The 18917-nt window shown below is 45.3% G+C and overlaps 1 long non-coding RNA gene across 1 annotated transcript; it reads left to right on the top strand.

Moving 5' to 3' along the window:
- The first annotated feature begins 1636 nt into the window (after positions 1–1636).
- Positions 1637–18590, top strand: LOC138818511 (uncharacterized). Its single transcript, XR_011369154.1, has 3 exons — positions 1637–2254; positions 8840–8959; positions 18114–18590. It is a non-coding gene; the product is annotated as an uncharacterized lncRNA (long non-coding RNA).
- Positions 18591–18917: the final 327 nt, after the last annotated feature.

The following is an 18917-nucleotide window of genomic DNA, read 5'->3' as shown; positions in this document are numbered from 1 at the left end:
GCAGCACTCCCGGGCTCCACTGCAGACCTCTGACTTGGGTCAAAAAAGTTCCTGTGCTTGTGCAGTCCACAGTCAGCAGTCGGTAGTCCTGGAACAGGGGCATCTACTAAGGCCACTCCAGAAGAACTTTTGCACCAAGCAGGTTGATTTTGGAGCAGCTCCTCTTCCAATTGCAGGCCTGGTGTCCATTGAAGCAGAACATGACACTGCAAAAGATCACAGTGCACAATAGAAGAACCTGACAAGCAATGGTCCTGTGCTCAGAAACCTGACAGAGACAGTAAATCAGAGAGAGAGTAAGGCTAGATTGTACCTGCTTCAATATCCTTGCCAAGAAATGTTTATTTTCACCAAGATATAAAGAGGAAACTTCTAACTCTATCTCTGACAAAGTATCTTGTACGAATCTAGACTTCCATAAACAATCACAAAAGTAGAAGCTATGTGAAAAATAAATATATTTATGTAAATATATATATAATACAAATATGTAGGAATATATATTTATATTAGCGTATTCACATATACAATGTGAATATGTATATAATGTATGCATGTATAATGTATAATGTATATTTATGTGTATATATCTATATATATAATGTACAGGAGAGAAAAACTGCATAGTATTTGGAGGAATAATTACCAAAATCTTCCCAATTTTCATTAAAAGCATGAACCCTTATATGCAGGAATCTAGCAGCTCAACAAAAAATTAGCATAATCCCATAGATCCACACTAAAACACATTCTAATTAAATACTCAAAGACAGCAGTCCTCCCAAAGCACAGAGACACAACTCCTCACACACAAGTGATCTTCAATGATATTATGACCAATTTTTCATTAGAAAAAAGAGTATTAGGCAGCAAGGGCAACAAATTCAAAGTGCTAAAAGAAAAGGACATATCTAACACCAGCCTTTCTTTTATAACATTCCCCCCACCCCAGAGATAGGGGCCGAACTCAGGGACTTGTACTCACCAGGCAGGCACTCTTCCATTGAGCAAAATCCCCAACCTTACAACTACCCTTTCTAAAACAAAACAAAACAAAAAATATATTTCTTCTAAAAGTGAGAGATGCTAAATACTGAAGGCTCAGGCCTATAATCCTAACTACTCTGGAAGCTGAATTGTGAGGATTGTGGCTCAGAACCAGCCTGGACCTTGTCCCTTCAGGAGTAAATTGTGGGAGACAGGTGTCCTTAAGAAGGATGGAGGACTTTGTGCTGCGTCATTCCTGGAACAAGTCATAGGATAAGGTGGCCATCAAGAATTGAGGCTATTGGCTAGTGTCTCCACAGAAGCAATTTATATAATGCAGGAGTGCTCTCATAGGTCAGAGGACATTGACCACTGTCTTAGTGGTTTCAAAAATTCCATGAAAATAACCATAGCAACCTCAAGTCCTTCTGGAATCTCTAGCAACAGTCTTGGAGGCCTAAGAGCTACAGTGTCAATGGTGGCAGGCTGTAATTGGTCCACTTTTTCTCTGACCTCACTTGGTCTGAATCTGATTTGTCCATTTCCCCCATGATGTCACTATGCACAGTTGTGATTGCTCCATTGTGATAGGTCATGTAGGGTATATAGGAAGCCACTGTGCCCCAACATTTGTCAGTTAACAGTGCTGGGAGCTCTCGCTTGGTAAGCTGCTGGATTAACTCAAAGCTAGATTGATGATCTGTTTGGTTGCAGGTTTTGTTGGTTGGATTTTGGTATTTCTTTTTTACTTTTTGCCGGGTTTCCCATTATTTTATTGAGTTAATTTTTCGGAGACTTGCTACCTGCTTTCATAGCAGGAGGATCGCAGAATACAAAGAATCATCCCCGAGCTGCTTGACGAGGAGATCATCAAACAATACCAGACAAAAGAACTCCTTGACCAAGTTACCTGAGTGAAACTGTCCCATCACCACTTCACAGACACCGAGATGGCAGTTTAAAATACGTCATATGGGAGAGTCCTCCAGGCATTGAATAGAGAATAAGATGGACATTTTTAAGGCTGGATGGCCCAGACACATCATCAAGTTGTACCTGGTGATGGAGAAAAAAGAGTATGTATATCTCATCATGGAATTGGCCACTAGGGGCTACCTTCTGAAGTCTATCTGAAAATCCCACCACTTATATAAAGTTGAAGCCAGGAGATTCTTCAAACAAATTGTACTAATTACAGCAGAACACAATCGCACATTGAGATCTTAAGCCCAACAATATCCTTTTGGACAGCAAAGGCAATATCAAGGTTAGTTATTTTGGTCTAATCATCTGGTTCTCCCCGGGGCAGCTGCTGACAAATTTATGTGGTGTTGTGCTATTCCATACCCCTGAAATGTTCCTGCAAGAAAGAAATGATGGCTGGAACTGGCTTCACACCTGTAATCCTACCTACTCAGGAGGCTGAGATCTGAGGATCATGGTTCATTGCCAGCCCGGTCAGAAAAGTCTGTGATATTCATCTCCAATTATCCACTAGAAAACTGGGAGTGGCACAGTGGCTCAATTGGTAGAGTTCTAGCCTTGAGTTGAATTGCTCAAGGACACTGTTCAAGCCCCACAATTGGAAAAAGAAAATATGCCTACAAGGTGGAAATCTGGAGCTTAGGTGTCTTTTTATATTTTGTTATAACAGGAAGATTTCCCTTTGAGGGGAGGATGTTATCCAGGTAGAGTCACTAGTTCTGAGGGCCAAATATGTTGGTCCATATAAACTGTCTGTTTGAGGACAAAATGTAAACTGCCAACTGGTAATTGAGGACCTGAGGGAGAGACAAATATTGAACAAATAATGGAGCACCCATAGCTTAAACAAGTTGCATAATATTCCCTGTGTTCTGATGAGCCAAGACTCAACAAGCTGGAACCCACCATTCTTAAAGTAAAGTGTGACATGAGGTACTACCATATGAGATCCAGGGATCTATACATGACAGAACATTCAATTATGCCATGGGCATGTACCTTTTAATTAAAGAAAACTTAGGCTGTCCAAGTAAAAAGAGTACCTTCAACAGTGCCACCGTGCCCAACTCTTGCAGATCTTTCCAACTTACCTCTCCCTATAGAAGGAGAGCCAGTTTACTTACCTGGCTTAACCATTACATCTTGTCATCTGAGTTTCAATTGCTTTATAATGTCAAGCAGTCACCTCTGAAGAGAGGCTTAGGTACCACTCTGCCTGCCATTCCCTTCTGTTTCTTGCAGAAGAACCCCAGTCCTAGCACAGTTCCAGGCCAGGATTCTGTGTTGTTTCCCTTGCCTGGTCTTTCTTTTTAAGCAGCAGTGAAAGATTCCTCTCTGGGGAGCCACAATTTGAGATCATAAACTGTCTACTAAGAAGCAGGGTTGGAGGAGGGCGGTTAGCAGAATATTCCCTTCCTTCTGGGTAGTCTCATAATTAGACTAAATATAATTTAAGGCGGAGATTTGGCAGGATGGGTGTGGCTAGCGAATAGCTACCACTCTTCTCAGAATATGCTGCAGTATTCAGGCCTAGGAGCAGAGCAATTCTCGAGAAAGTGGTGGAGAGTATTATAAGACATCAAAGATAATAGCAGTTGAGAGCACAGGGACCTGTTATTGGGATGTGAAAGATTGCAAGAAGTATACTCAAAAACGAATTATAGGAGGGATAATCCCTATACAGCCAAGGCTGCATAGAGAGATCATGTCTCAATCCAAAGGCTGGCTACTGAAGCCAGAGGAACTAATGTTTGCAAGCAATTACAAGTAGGAGATAGTGTTCTACCACTTGAACAACAATGCCACTTCCAGTTTTCTGGTGGTTAAATGGGGATGAGTTTCAGGGACTTTTCTATCTGGACTGGCTTTGACCTACGGTCTTCAGATCTCAGCCTCCCAAGAAGCTAACATTAACAACCTAGGATTACACTCAGGAACAATGCCCAGACCCTAATTTCAAGGCCAAAGACCATACAACAAATAATAAAAAAAGAAAGTAAAAGGGGACAGTGGGTGGAGAGATTCACCATTCATCAGATGCATGTCAGGTGTGAATGATCCAAAATGTAGGCTAGGAGCAGACAGGGAACCTACCCAAGACACAACTGATCATTTATTTGTGGAAGCCAAGTGAAAAGTCAATAAACCAATATATGAAACAACTATATAAAGATAAATAGTGCAGGTGAGAGTGCCAGAAAGAGTCCTTGTGAGTCAAGTGCTGGTGGCTAACACCTGTAATCTTAACTACTCAGGAAGCTAAGATCTGACGATCATGTTTCAAAGTCAGTCTCAACAAAAAATGTCTCTGAAATTCTTATCTCCCATGAACTAGCAATAAAGCATAATTGGGAACTGTGGCTCAAATGGTAGAATACTATATTTAAGATTTTAAAAAGATAAGCAACAGTGACCAGGTCCTGATTTCAAACCCGTTCAAACCCCAGAATCCACATACATAGAGAAAAGGTTTCTGTGAAGAGGTAGCACTGAAGCCAAGACCTGTAGATTGAGAGGGAGCCAGCTTTGGGGGCATGTGACAGAGGCAATAGCTAGGGTGAAAGTCTCAGGGCTGGAATAAACCCCATATCAGGAGGAAGTGGTGTGTGGCTGGTTCTGAGTGAGAAAGAGAATGAGGTGAGGTACATCTGAAAAATGGGGGCCAGGTGGGCACTGGTGGTTCACACCTGTAATCTAAGCTACTCAGGAGGCTGAGGATTGAGGATTGTGGTTCAAAGGTAGCCTGACCAGGAAAGTCCATGAGAATCTTATCTCAATAACCAACTCTGAAAAAGCTGGAAGTGGTACTGTGGTTCAAGTGGTAGAGCACTAGCCTTGGGCTCAGGCTCTGAGTTCAAGCCCCAGTCCTCATACTTCAGCTTTCTGAATAGCTAGGATTACATGTGTGAGCCACCACAGACAGGCAACCCTTTATTATATATTATCTAACTTAATGGTTGTGACTTTCCCATTAGGAGGGCTCACTCTGAGCTCATCCTATTCTGGTTCACTTTCAGTCGATGGCCAGGTCAGTTTCCCCTCTGGAACTAACTTGTCTGTGGGAGGAGGATAAAGCCCCTGAAGCGCCTTCCCTTGTTGGGTGCATCCTATATTGTAAGAGTGATGAAAGAGGTCCAAGATTAAAGCTGGGCTCCTAAGGTGGAGTTCCTATTGTGGGCAACCTGGGCTGGTGTGCAGCTTTGAACAAGTGACTCTGGGAAGATATGAAAAATAACCACACTTAAATCCAATTTTTTTCAAAATCCTCTTGAGAGCTAGAAGAGGAGAGGGGAAGGGAAGATATATTCTGAATAGTTTCCTTCCTGTTGTGACATTGATTGATACATTTTGCTCAAGCAGGAATTACTTCTTATCCTGGGAAGGTCCTCAGTTTACCTTCCCGTGGTTGAGAGTTGTATGAGATAAAATCCTCAGCTGTCAGCTCTATTAGGGCTACTTGACCCAGAGAAGAGGGCGACCCTTTTTGCAAACTGCTCTGCTCAGAAGGAGGTCCAATTTTCTGATTTTCAATAATGGGGACTAGGTGCTGCTAGAGAAAAGGATGTTATAAAATAGAGTGAGTTTGGAGCTCACACCCTTCAGAGGGAGGCCCAAACTGAGACCTGCTCTGAGAGAAAATCAAGGAACTGAGAGGAAGTTAATATTTTAGGTCATATGGCCAGAGAAGGCCTTTCTGTGGCAGAACTTCTGATCTAGCTGCTGAAAAGATGAACGAATTAAACAAAGTTTATTTTCCTTTTGTGTGTGTGTACAAGTACTGGGGCTTGAACTCAGGGTCCCATACACTTGCTTAGCTTTTTCCTGCAAGGCAGATGCTCTACCACTTTAGCTAAACTTCTACTTTGAAGTTTTTTGCTAGTGTATTGGAGATAGGAGTCTGTCAGAATTGGCTTTCCAGACTGGGTTTGAACATGGATCCTTAGATCTCAGCCTCCTGATAAGCTAGGATCAAAGACAGGAACTATTAAGCATTCAGGTCCACACAAAGGTGTAGAAGAAGTTTCCAGAGAAGAGAAGAACAAATTTGCAAAGGCCTTGCCTGATTTGTCAACTTGTTGGATATTGTTTATTGATTTATTTTTGAACATGGGGCTTGAACACTGGGCCGGGGCACTTTCTTTCAGCTCTTCAGCTCAAGTCTAGCACTCTACCACTAGAGCCACAGAACCACTTTGGATTTTCTGGTGGATAATTTGAGATAAGAGTTTCACAGTCTTTCCTGCCCAACCTGGCAATCCTCAGATCTCAGCTTCCTGAGTAGCTAGGATTACAGGCATGAGCCACCAGTACCTGGCTGGATATTTATTTATATAGGAATACAGCAATATCCTTGTAAATAGGATGAAAAATATTTAAGTTGGTCACTCCATATGAGCCTCACTGGCTTTAAGTTTTCTCTTTGATAGTTAATATGAAGGAAAGCCACAGGGGGATTCACCTCAGTTTATTATAAAAGGATGTCTCTGGCGTGTTTTTACAACAGTGTGCACAATGTAAAAGATAATAATGTTATTCATGACATTATACACAGTAGTAGAAAGGTAGAAAACCAAATGTCTCTTGATGGGTAAACAAAATGTGGTATAACCAGCCAAGGGAATATTATTCAATCTTAAAAAGGAATGACATTCTGACCATGCTACAACAAGAATGAATCTTTAAAATACTGTGAAATAAACCATATTAAAAATAAAAACTATATTTATGATTCTACATATATAAGGTACCAAAACATAGTCAAATTTGCTGGCTACCAGTGGCCCACACTTATAAAACTAGCTACTTATAGGGCTGAGAACTGAGGATGGAGGCTTGAAGCCAGACTAGAAAGAAATGTTGCTGAAACTCTTATCTCCAAAAAGTGAGATACAGTAGAGGTGAGACTCAACAATAGAACTGTGGAGCACATGGGCAGCAAAGATGGCGTTGGGAGGGGGTTGAGTGAGCAGAGCCCAATTTACTATAGAGCACATGGGCAGCCAAGATGGCGCTGGGAGAGAGTAGAGTGGGCAGAGCCCAATTGATCTTCCTATCAGTGCCTAACCAGCCCATGAAGGCTCAGGTGCATGATAGGGTGTGACCTTGACAGTGATTGGTTCCTCTTCCTCCCTTGCCATGCCACCCGCCCTTTTTGTATTTAATAAGGGCTGCTCTCTGTTAATAAATGAGTTTTCTACCTGCTGGATTTGGCTCCCTGCTGCGTCTGATTGTCTCCTGGGCTGGGGAACAGGCGAGCGCCACACTTACCTTTCCTCAGACCCCATCCATCTTTCGTGGGACGGACGAAGACCCAACATAGAACATCAGCCTTGAACAAATAAGTTTAACATAGAGGGGCTGGGAAAGTGGCTCAGTGGTAGAGAGCTTGCCTTGCATGCCTGAGGCCCTGGGTTCGATTGCTCAGCACCACATAAGCAAAAAGAAAAAAGCCATTGAAGGGTAAACAAAGGAGGAGGCTGCAATGCTTGGTAAGAAATGTATGCATTATCCTGCCCATGTAATTGTAACCCCTCTGTAAGTATGTTCTCAAATAAAATAAAATATTAAAAAAAAAAAAAAGAAAAAAGCCGGAAGTGGCGCTATGGCTCAAGTGGTAGAGTGCTAGCCTTGAACTGAAGAGCTGAGGGACAGCTCCCAGGCCCAGATTTCAGGCCCCACGACCGGACCTCCGCCCCAAAAAAATGTTTAACATCGAATGGAGAATAGAGAATGAATGATGTGGCCAGTGCAGGTAAGAAAGAGCAGGCTTTCTGTGTGCAAAGGACTTCTTGGTCAACAGCACTGTGACAGAACACACAAAGACAGTACTAGGCTGAGAAGTAAGGACAAGGAAGACAGGAGAGTTGATTACCCGTTTTTTTTTGTTGTTGTTGTATTTGTTTTTCCCAGTACTGGCACCTGGACTCAGGGCCTGGGTGCTGTTCCTGAGCCTCTTTATGCTTTGGGCTAGTGCTCTATCACTTGAGTCACAGAACTTCTTCTTTTTCTGAGTAGTTTATTGGAGATAAAAGTGTCATGTCATGGGCCTTCTTGTAAGGCTGGCTTCAAATGGAGATTAGTCTTCAGATTTTAGCCACTTGTGTTGTATTCCAATTTAAATTGTAGTATTCCAATTTCCCAGGAAGATATGACAGCACTCAGGCAATTTGGCTGGAAGTTCTTTATTTAGCCATATTCCATCTGTCCTCAGCTCACAGAGCTAGAGAACAGCCCTGTTTGTTGTTCAGGGGGGATTTTTATAGGAAGTGCTTTCACATAGGTGATGTTTACCAAAGCAAGCAAGCAAGGTTACAGAAGCAAATCATAGCCTTGAGTCAAACATGCCTTGGGACATTGGACCTTTGCCCTGATGTTGAAGAAGGGGAATCCTTTTCCCAGAGAGAATGCATGTCAGCATGCACCCTCACACCACACAGAAGCTCAAATGGGGACACACGAGTCAATGCTTCTGACAGTGCGCTGAAATTTTCTGAACAGGAATGATGTTTATTACAACTTCCTGAGTAATAAAGAACTCAGTACAGCTGGTGATAAGCATCATAATTGTTAGTGGCATTCAGCAAAATTTGTGATAAACTGCAAAGCTGCCAGTCTGGGAAGCTTGAGGGAGAGAGAGAAGTTTACTTTTAGCAAAAATGTTTCTGAATTTACATTTTTGTTCCCATGGATATCCTTCTTTACCAAGGGAAAGGGGCTCAGGAGAGAAAATTAGCTACCGCAGGAAGGATTGAGGATAGAATAAACTTTCTTCCAGTGAATAGCAAATCAGATATCACACTGAGTAGCTAGGATTACAAGTTTGAGCCAAAACTGCCTATTTTGATTAATTCTTGTGTGTCATCCCCAGGAATGTGGATTCAAGCCAAGGTGACCCAAGCCTTCAAAGTTTTGTTACAGATATTGACTCAAGCTATGATGTCAGAAATACTGACCTTACTGTTCAGCCTGGAACCAAAAGAAACGGGAGGTGAGAGTTATCTATGTTTGTGGCTTGTAAATCACCAGGATTAGTGGCAGGCTGGAAAGAAGAGAATCAAGAGGGCACATGTGGAACATGGCAGACAGGAAGGCATCAGGGAAGAAGCAGTTTCGGGATGAGCAGTGGATCAGGAGGACCAGATTCTCTGTGGTGCAGAAAGTCTTTCTTCAGAGCCCTCACCACATTAGCCTGTCTTGGGTCACTCCATGTTTGTTTGGTGTTTCAGCCCTCAGTCATTTGAACTCTTAGGGCTTGGGGCTTCCTGTACATCCTCCTGGAGCCTGGCACAGGGTCTAGCCCACATTGGTGCTGGCTGATGGTTGCCTAATGGGGCTGGATAGAGACAAACACTAAACTGGAGGTTTCTGGAAGGGATCGACGTGCACTTAGTGTCCAGAGGACACGCATGGGACTGTACCTTCATGAGGAAGAGGCCAGAGGACAGTCTCATGTTGCCTCCCTAACACTTTGGTAGAAATGGCAGACAGATGTCACAGGCAGCAGGCAATGCTCTCTGGTTTATATATGTGCATGCACACCCAACATCTGTGGCCCATTAGTGGAACAGTACACACTGATCACAGCATGGACCCCATTTCATGGCTGCGGACACTGAAATCCTGGGGTCTTGGTGTCCTCAGGCCTTGGCCAACAGCAGTGGGGAGTCTGAGACCTTGGAGGCAGGGCAATGGCAGGGCTCCAGCAGTATCTGCAAAGCCTGAGAAGCTCGACTCCTCAAGGATAGCTCACAGACGCAGAGGAGGCTGTGAAGAGGGATAGATCCCTGGGGTACACTTGAACCACCAAAACGCACCCTGCTCACTAGCACCAAGCACGTACGGCTTATAGCCCAACAATCCAATTCTTGCTCTTTCTCACCTCACTTGGCAAGGGGGGGAGCCATGGAGGAGCAAGATGCACCATTTCAGTTGAGGAGGGATATATCTGATATCAGACCCACATATCACACCTAGATAGACTGGAACTCTCCAGAAGGCCAAGGTAACAGATATATTCGTTGTCTAACAAGTGTGGAAGTGGGAATCTTGACTGTGAGGACTCCATAGTCCCCAACTTGTGGGTTGGTGGCTGCGACTCCCCCCTGAGGTGGTGACTAAGTGGTAGCATCTGGGTTGCTAGCCTGTAAACAGAAGAAGTGAAGGTGGGCTGTGGAGTGGCCTGGTGCCTGGGCCACACTCTTTTGCTGAGTTGTTACTGTTGCCACCATGTGGATGTGCCTAGGCTTGGAGCAAGGTTACAGGGCCGGTGGGGCTGACTGGCTGTGCAGAAGCAGAAGGTGTCACTTCTGCAGGCAGTGACTCTATTACTGGCAGCCCTATGCTTCCTGCTCAACGTGGGGCTGGGGCTCTGCACCATAATCGGCAGCCTGATGGCACCCCGAGGGGTTAGGAGGCAGATAACTGAGTGCCTCAGTATGGTGCTGAGAGAATGCTGCTCCCCAGTCTCCCACCCCTGTCTGGGTTTACTTCAAACCTGCAGCTTCTCCTTTCTCCTCCTCTGTGACCTCAGTGGCAGCACCAGAACAGTCTGTGCTTCTTCCTACTTTTCTCCCAGGTGGGGTAAATTGAGGCTGCGAGGATAGGGATTTGTCCACTCAGTAGAGTCAGAAATAGAACCCAGGGCCCTTGGTGCCCCAGTATGGAAGTCTTATTTCTACTTACCATACTTTACAATCAGTTCTTTCTATTGCCCTCTCCTGTCCCCTGACCTCCTCCAGCATTCTCTTTCTGGAGTGTACCCTGTCTGCACATGTCTGTATCCTGTAGGACTGATGCCCTCATCATCTTTGTTCCCCTCCCTAACTTCCACCTGCATATCCTGTGTCTCTACTCAGGTCAGTCCTTTTCCCATTTAACCACTTGCACAGGGACGCTAGGCCTCCCCACTAATTCTCCCTATTCACTCTTCCCCATCCTATCTGTATTTTAGGGATTGTTGATTGGGGAGTGAGTGCAAAGACCCTCTTGGAGCTGTAGGCCCCTTGGAGGGAGTGAAATGTGAATTTCTGGTTCTTGAGGAATTTGCCACCTTTGACTCTCCAGTAGTCCAGATGTGTTCCTGTGGAGGGATTTCCCAGAATGTCCCCAAGAGCAGTTCCCTGAGGGTGGAATGCCACATGCCTTCCTTCTCTGCCAGGAACTGATGGGACATGGTATTTTTTGGTATTCCAAACTGTGATCATATTTGATTCTGCCTCTTTGAAACTTATGTACCTGCACATCTGTACGTGCATTTGGACTAAAATAGCAATTTTTCTTCCTGTGTGTGTGTGTGTGTGTGTGTGTGTGTGTGTGTGTGTGTGTGTGTGTTTTCAGATCTTCAGTCTTAAACTCAGGGCCTGGGTTCTGTCTCTTAGTTTTTATCACTCATGACCAGTGCTCTACCACCTGATCCACATCTCTACTTCTGGCATTTTGGTGATTCATTGGAGATAAGAGTCTTACAGACTTTCCTACAAGGGATCCTTTATTTGTTTGTTTGTTTTTGGTCGGTCATGGGACTTGAACTCTGAGCTTGGGCGCTGTCCCTGAGGTCTTCAGTTCAAAGACAGCACTTTACTGCTTGAGCCACAGTGCCATTTCTGGTTTTCTAGTGATTTATTCGAGATAAGAGTCTCATGGAGGGCTTGGAAAGTGGCTCAGTGGTAGAGGGCTTGCCTTGCATGCAAGAGGCGCTGGATTCTATTCCTCAGTACCACATAAGCAAAAAGAAAAAAGCCAGAAGTGGCAATGTGGCTCAAGTGGTAGAGAGATAGCCTTGAGCTGAAGAGATAAGGAACAGTGCTCAGACCCAGAGTTCAGGCCCCAGGACCAGACCCAACAACAACAATAACAAAAGAGTCTCATGGACTTTCCTGCCTGGTCTGGCTTTGAACTGTGGTCCTTAGATCTCCCACTTGAGTAGTTAGGATTACAGGCGTGAGCCACTGGTGATTTGGCTCCTTCCATTTTTTGTTTTTCAAGTTTTTCATTGTTAATTAATCGTAAGAGACTCAGATTTGCCTGCCCAGGCTGGCTTTTAAACGCAATCCTCGCATTGCAAACCTCATGATTGGATTATAACTGTGAGCCACCAGTACCACTCTGGGATTTGTCATTTTTGACAAATGCCAAATGTGTCTATTGAGATGGTCTGAGCATTGAACATTGCACTGCACCCAAGGCAAATTTCAGGAGAATGACAAAGATGTAGAGACCGTTTGGTGCCTCACACACACCATTACATAATGTAAGTTAATGACTTTCTTCCCAGAAATGCATAACTCTTATCTTTATACAATGTAAGGTGCTTAAGTGCTTCTTCATATTTATCTAAAATAGTATATACATTGAAAGGAACTCCACCATATGTAAACAAAATATTTTTTGTTAGTGATGGGGATTGAACTCTGGCACTGTCCTTCAGCTCTTTAAGCTCAAGGTGAATGCTCCACCACTTGTGCCACAGCACCATTTCTATCTTTGTCTGTTCATGTGGTGTTGAGGAATCAAACCCAGGGCTTCATGCATGAGAAGCAAATACTCTATCACTGAGCCATCTTCCTAGGTCACTAAACAAAAGACATTTATGTGTCAGCTGGGCACTGTTGGCTGACACTTGTAATACTAGCTACTCAGGAGGCTAAGAGGTGGGGATTGCGGTTCAAAGCCAGCCTGAGCAGGTAAATGGAGCTGTGACTCAAGTGGTAAAGCACTAGTGTAGGGAGCCGAGGCGAGACTCGGCCCACTCCCTTGCAGCTTTGAGGTAACCACCCCAGACGGTGCTTGGCGGGACGCCTGGGCTGTGCGCGTGAACGAGCCAGGTAGAGTCCCCAGCCAATCCCATGACACCTGGTGACGGTGAAAGGCAGGCGACCAACAATAGAAAGACCCGCATTCCGATTCTCCTATATAAGCGGCTGTGTTTCGGGTGCACGCTCTCTTGCGCCCAAGCTCTCCTACAACTAAAAGGCTCTCCAATAAAGCGTGATCTGAGAAGACCCCTGGTGTGGTGGTCGTTTTACCTCGCTGGTCGAGTAGACGGTCGCTACAACTGGTGCCGAAACCCGGGAACGAACCTGGGACGGGACCCGCGCGAGAGGCCGAATTGGAGCCAGAACTCAACACGCGGAGAGGAGACGTCGGTAAAAATCCCCCAGTATGCTGTTCACTGTAGATTTAGATATTTATTGGTTGCTTGCATTGCTTCTTCCCTTGTGGCTTGTCTTTTTGATGGTGCGCACTTGCCTCGAGGAGGGAGGGTTTGATTTAATCCAGGAAGGACGCAAAGTACTAACGCAGCATCAGGATAGTCTATCAGAGTCAGCATACAGTAAGGGGGAGGAAAATAGGCCTAAAAGAAAAAGGGAAAAAAGACAAAAGGATCCTAAAGAATTAAAGCAAGAGGGGCTGCAGCCCTCACAAAAGGAGAAGGGTTTCAGAGAGGAGCGGGTCTCAAGGAGACCCCCGTGCCCTTCTTTAAAAGCAAACCGGTTCTCAGCCCTACATGTGGAAGGGCAGGACCAAGAATATAGTAATCTTGTGAGTGACTCAGAGGAAGAAATGTTAGAGGAGGAGGGAGAGCAGCTCGATCCAGCTGATAGTGAAGAGTTAGAAGAGGCTGCGGCGGAGCACGAGGCAGACAGATATGGAGGGTGGCGCCCCCTAGGGGTGGGAGTACCGCAGCAGCCAGGGAGAGGAAACGGAGCTGCCCCTCACCCGTCGGACCCCCGCCGTGCCCGCCGGCAGGGAAGAGTCACTTTATAAAAGAAAAAACCTGGTCGCGATTAGCAGCCGCTTTCCCAGTCTTTGAGAATCCCATTAGTGCTGAAAGAAATTTTGAGCCGGTTTCCTACTCCCAGTTAAAAGATTTAGTTGAGGCAGTCAGGACTTATGGAGTGACGGCCAATTATAACACTGCCTTGCTTCGAAGGCTAACTATTAATGCTATGACACCTATGGATTGGTTTGAAGTGGCCCGTACTTGCCTTAATCACGGGCAGTTCCTTGATTTTCGGTCAATTGTACAAGACAAGGCTCAAGCCCAATACAGACAAAATGTCCGTGACGGGCACCCAGACTGGACCGTAGACATGCTTCTCGGGCAGGGAATCTACTCGGTAGACCAGACAGGATATCCCTTTGAAGTATACCGCCAGGTAAACGAGGTTTTTTACAGGTCCTGGCGAGCCCTCCCAAACAAGGGAGAGGTGGCTGGCAATCTAACAAAAATCATGCAGGCCCCTAATGAGCCATTTTCTGATTTTGTTGCCCGTATGCTAGAGACAGCCGAGCGGGTATTAGGAAATCTGGAAACAGCCATGCCATTTGTACAACAAATCATTTTTGAACAAAGCACCAAGGAATGTCAGAGGGCAATTACCCCAGTAAGAACCCAAAGCCTAGAAGCTTGGTTAAAAGCCTGCAGAGAAGTAGGTGGCCCCCTGACCAATGCGGGGCTGGCAGCTGCTGTCTTGTCGGCTGCCGGGGCCGCAAAAGATAGTAAAGGAAAAGGGTGTTTTCAGTGTGGTCAGTTGGGACATTTTAGACAGCAATGCCCACAAAATGGTGGTCCTGTACAAAATATACCCAGGCCGCCAAGGACTCCAGGAGTGTGTCCTCGTTGTAAAAAGGGAAAGCATTGGGTCAACGAATGCAGGTCAGTTAGAGACATCAATGGACATTTTATCCCCCAAATTACTAACACTAATTCGGAACAGGAGCCAAAAAACGGAGAGATGGGCCCTCGTCCCAAGGGCCCGAAAGTTTATGGGGCATTTCAGACTCTGGCTCCCAGACAGCACCCGCAACAACTCCCCAGCCAAGAAGAGCAACCTCAGGCTCCGCAGGGTTGGACCACTGTGCCACCTCCGGACGGGTATTAACACAGCAGATGGGAGTCCAGATTGTGGAGACAGACATGACAGGACCCCTAGATGAAGGCACTGTAGGAATAGTTTTAGGAGGCTCCTCCTCCACAATGAGAGGATTAATAATTTTCCCAGGAGTGATTGACCCTGACTATACGGCGACTATCAAGGTCCTCTGTCATGTCCCCCATGGAGTGGTGTCCATTTCTCCCGGGGATAGAATTGCACAGCTTCTGCTTCTCTTCATGGCAATTTCCCTGCTAAGGAGATAGAGAGAGGAGATAAAGGGCTAGGCTCCACTGGAGTCGACCTTACATGCCTGTCCATAACTTTAGACCAAAGACCCATGCTAACTCTCCAAGTGGAAGGGAGAAGATTTGAGGGATTGGTGGATACAAGGGCAGATCGAAGCATCATCCAAAGAGGGGAGTGGCCAAAGCAATGGCCAACTCAGAAATCCTCCCAGACCTTACAAGGGCTGGGCTATGCTGATGCCCCACAGTTAAGTGCAAAAGAATTGACTTGGAGAACAGACGAAGGCCAGGTTGGAAAAATGCAGCCATTTGTGGTAGACGTCCCTGTCAATCTTTGGGGAAGAGATGTGCAGCAACAGCTAAAGCTAACTTTAACTAATGATTATTCTGAGGCCAGTCAGAATATGATGAAACAGCAAGGATTTGTGCCAGCCTTGGGGCTTGGTTGGCGTCTCCAAGGACGCAAGGAGCTGATAGAGCCACTTCCTAAACAGGACAGGAAGGGTTTGGGTTTTTCTTAGGGGCCTCTGAAAACAAAGCTTCCACTGAAGGTGCAGTACCCATACCTTGGTTAACGCAAAAGGCGGTGTGGGTTCCTCAGTGGCCCCTCTCTGGAGAAAAATTGGAAGCGGCTCAAACTCTTGTCCAGGAACAGCTGCAGCTGGGGCATGTTGAGCCTTCAGTGTCATCTTGGAATACCCCAATTTTTGTGATCAAAAAGGCCTCCGGAAAATGGAGATTATTACATGACCTTAGAGCAGTAAATGCCCAGATGCAAATTATGGGACCCATCCAAAGGGGACTTCCACTGCTCTCTGCTTTACCTAGAGAGTGGCCTATTTTGGCTTTAGACATTAAGGATTGCTTTTTTTCCATACCTCTTTATGAAAAGGATAGGGAGCGCTTTGCCTTTACTTTGCCCTCGGTTAATCATGAAACCCCAGATGCTCGCTATCAGTGGAAAGTTCTCCCCCAAGGGATGGCTAATAGCCCAACAATTTGTCAATTGTTCGTGGGGGCTGCATTAACCCCTGTTAGGGAAAAATTTCCAAAAGTACAGATTGTCCATTATATGGATGATATCTTGTTGGCTGCTCCCTCGGTAGAGACTCTTCATAAGGTGTTTGGGCAGGTAACGGAGACCTTAGCTAATAAAGGATTAATTATTGCCCCTGAGAAGGTTCAGCAGACTAGTGTTGTTCAATTTCTGGGAACCATTTTTTCTCCTACTGAGATTAAACCACAAAAACTTTCCATTCGAACTGGTCATCTTAAAACACTTAATGATTTTCAGCAATTGGCAGGAGATATTAATTGGATAAGGGGGTTTCTTAATCTCCCTCGGTCAGAGTTGTTACCTTTATTTGCTATTTTGGAGGGCGACCCTGAAGTCACCTCCTCTAGATCCCTGACACCTTTAGCACTAAATTCCCTACAAAAGGTTGAGGCAGCTTTGTCTAGGGCTCAACTTTCACGGGTTGATTTGAAATTACCTATTGATTTATGTATATTAAAAACAAAAAATTATCCCACGGGGGTTCTTTGGCAAAATGGCCCCTTATTGTGGCTCCACGGCAATTCTGTGGGAGCAAAAACTGTTCAATATTTTCCTGAATTAGTGGCTAAGCAGACAATTTTGGGTATAAAGTATTGTTTAATGCACTTTGCAAAAATTCCAGATAAATTAATTATTCCATACACCCGTGAGCAAGTTGAAATTTTAGCAGCCACAATGGATATGTGGGCAATTCTTGTTTGCTCATTTCCAAATGTAATTGATAATCATTATCCTAAGCATCCTCTGCTTGCCATAGTTAACAAAAATTTAGTGTATTTTCCTGTTGTCACTTCAAAGGAGCCCTTGGCTGATGCTCTAACCATCTTTACGGATGGATCAAAATCTGGACAAGGTGCCTTTTTTGTTCAAGGACACAAACAGCCGGTAGTCTTTATTTTTCGGCCGAATGTCCCACAGGCTGTTGAATGTTTAATTGTGCTTGAAGTTTTTAAAAGATTTGATCAACCTTTTAACTTATTTTCTGATTCATTATATGTTGTAAATGCCGTTGCTTCTCTTGAAGTTGCTGCTTCAGTTAAGCAGGCCAGTACAATTTCTAATGTTTTGTTACAGATTCAATCCCTTATCTTAAACAGAAAACATACTTTTTATATTGGACATATTCGTGCCCACTCTATGTTGCCGGGCCCGATGGCAAAGTGTAATGATTTGGTGGACCAGGCAACTCGGGCTATGGCTCTGGTTGCTGCTGATCCTGTAGAATTGGCAAAAGACTTTCATAGATTGTATCATGTACCTGCTAATACCCTTAGGAAAAGATATAATTTGTCCAGGCATGTGGCAAGAGATATTGTTAAAGCCTGTAAATCTTGTGTTACCTTTCTTCATCCTCCCCATGTGGGGGTAAACCCCAGGGGGTTGAGACCAAACGCCCTATGGCAAATGGATGTTACTCATCTGACGGAATTTGGTAAGTTGAAATATTTACATGTGTCTGTGGACACCTTTTCTGGTGTCATTCATGCCACACCTCTGGCAGGAGAAAAGGTGTCTCACGTCAGAATACACTGCTTAGAAGCTTGGGCAGCTTGGGGAAAGCCCCTTAGACTCAAGACGGATAATGGCCCTGCTTATACTTCCCATGGTTTTCGCGCCTTTTGCGCACAAATGCAGGTTGCCCACACCACCGGATTGCCCTACAATCCTCAAGGACAAGGTATAGTGGAAAGAGCTAATAGAAGCATAAAAGAAATGCTTCAAAAACAAAAAGGGGGAGTTGCTGAGTCCGCGTCCCCCAGGGAAAGACTTTCTCTTGCGCTCTTTACCCTTAATTTTTAAATTCTAAATGACAACGATCAGTCTGCCGCAGATTGGCATATGACAAGAGACTCCATGGATACTAAAGACATGGTTATGTGGAAGGATGTTATTAATAATAAATGGTATGGACCGGATCCGGTAATAACGAGATCCAGGGGAGCTGTTTGTGTTTTTCCACAGAGTCAAGAAGTACCTCACTGGGTGCCAATGAGACTGACCAGGCCGGTGGAGACTGCAACAGAACCCCCTCTTGAAGATGCAGCTGATCTTCCTGCTGTTAGCAACAGTGCTAATAGCAATCCCTGTGATAGCTAAACCAATGATGCTGTGGGCTGTTACAATTTACTGACTGGATTGCCTCTGCGGTGTCCTTTTTCAAAGAGCGGGTGGGAGTCAGAATGTTTTTAGCCTGCTGCTTGGGAGGATGCGTGGTCTGCCTATGGTTGGTCTGTCGCCTTCGAGCCCAAACCAGAAGGGACAAGGTTGTTATCTTGCAAGCATTAGCCGCTTTGGAGTGTGGATCCTCACCCCAGATTTGGCTGTCGGCCCTGAGAGGCAGTTAAGCCTTACCATTCTGCATAGCCTTAGCACCCCGAGGGATCAGGGGATCCCATTGCACCGGGACAGGTATGCAATTTGCAATTTGGGACAGGGTGCAAGGCAAGTGCACTGCACTTGAGGAGATGGTTCTCATCTCCTCAAGAAGAGGATGCTGGGTTGCAAGTGGGTTGATGCCCAAGATCCCACCTCTGCAAAAAAGGCATCGGACGGGCCTGGTCATCACTGGGGAAGGCGCCCCTCAGGCGAAGACCAGTGCAAGGTCCTCTCATTAATGTCTTAGACAGAGGCCCAACCTCTACTCTTACCTGTTGCCATAAAACAAAGAAGGGGGAACTGTAGGGAGCCGAGGCGAGACTCCGCCCACTCCCTTGCAGCTTTGAGGTAACCACCCCAGACGGTGCTTGGCGGGACGCCTGGGCTGTG

This window comes from Dipodomys merriami, unplaced genomic scaffold (genome assembly GCF_024711535.1).
Source record: "Dipodomys merriami isolate MVZ:Mamm:240054 unplaced genomic scaffold, mDipMer1.0.p SCAF_77, whole genome shotgun sequence".
Lineage (NCBI taxonomy): Eukaryota > Metazoa > Chordata > Mammalia > Rodentia > Heteromyidae > Dipodomys > Dipodomys merriami.
The sequence above is the reverse complement of the archived record's forward strand: the minus strand, read 5'-3'. Positions and strand labels throughout refer to the sequence as shown.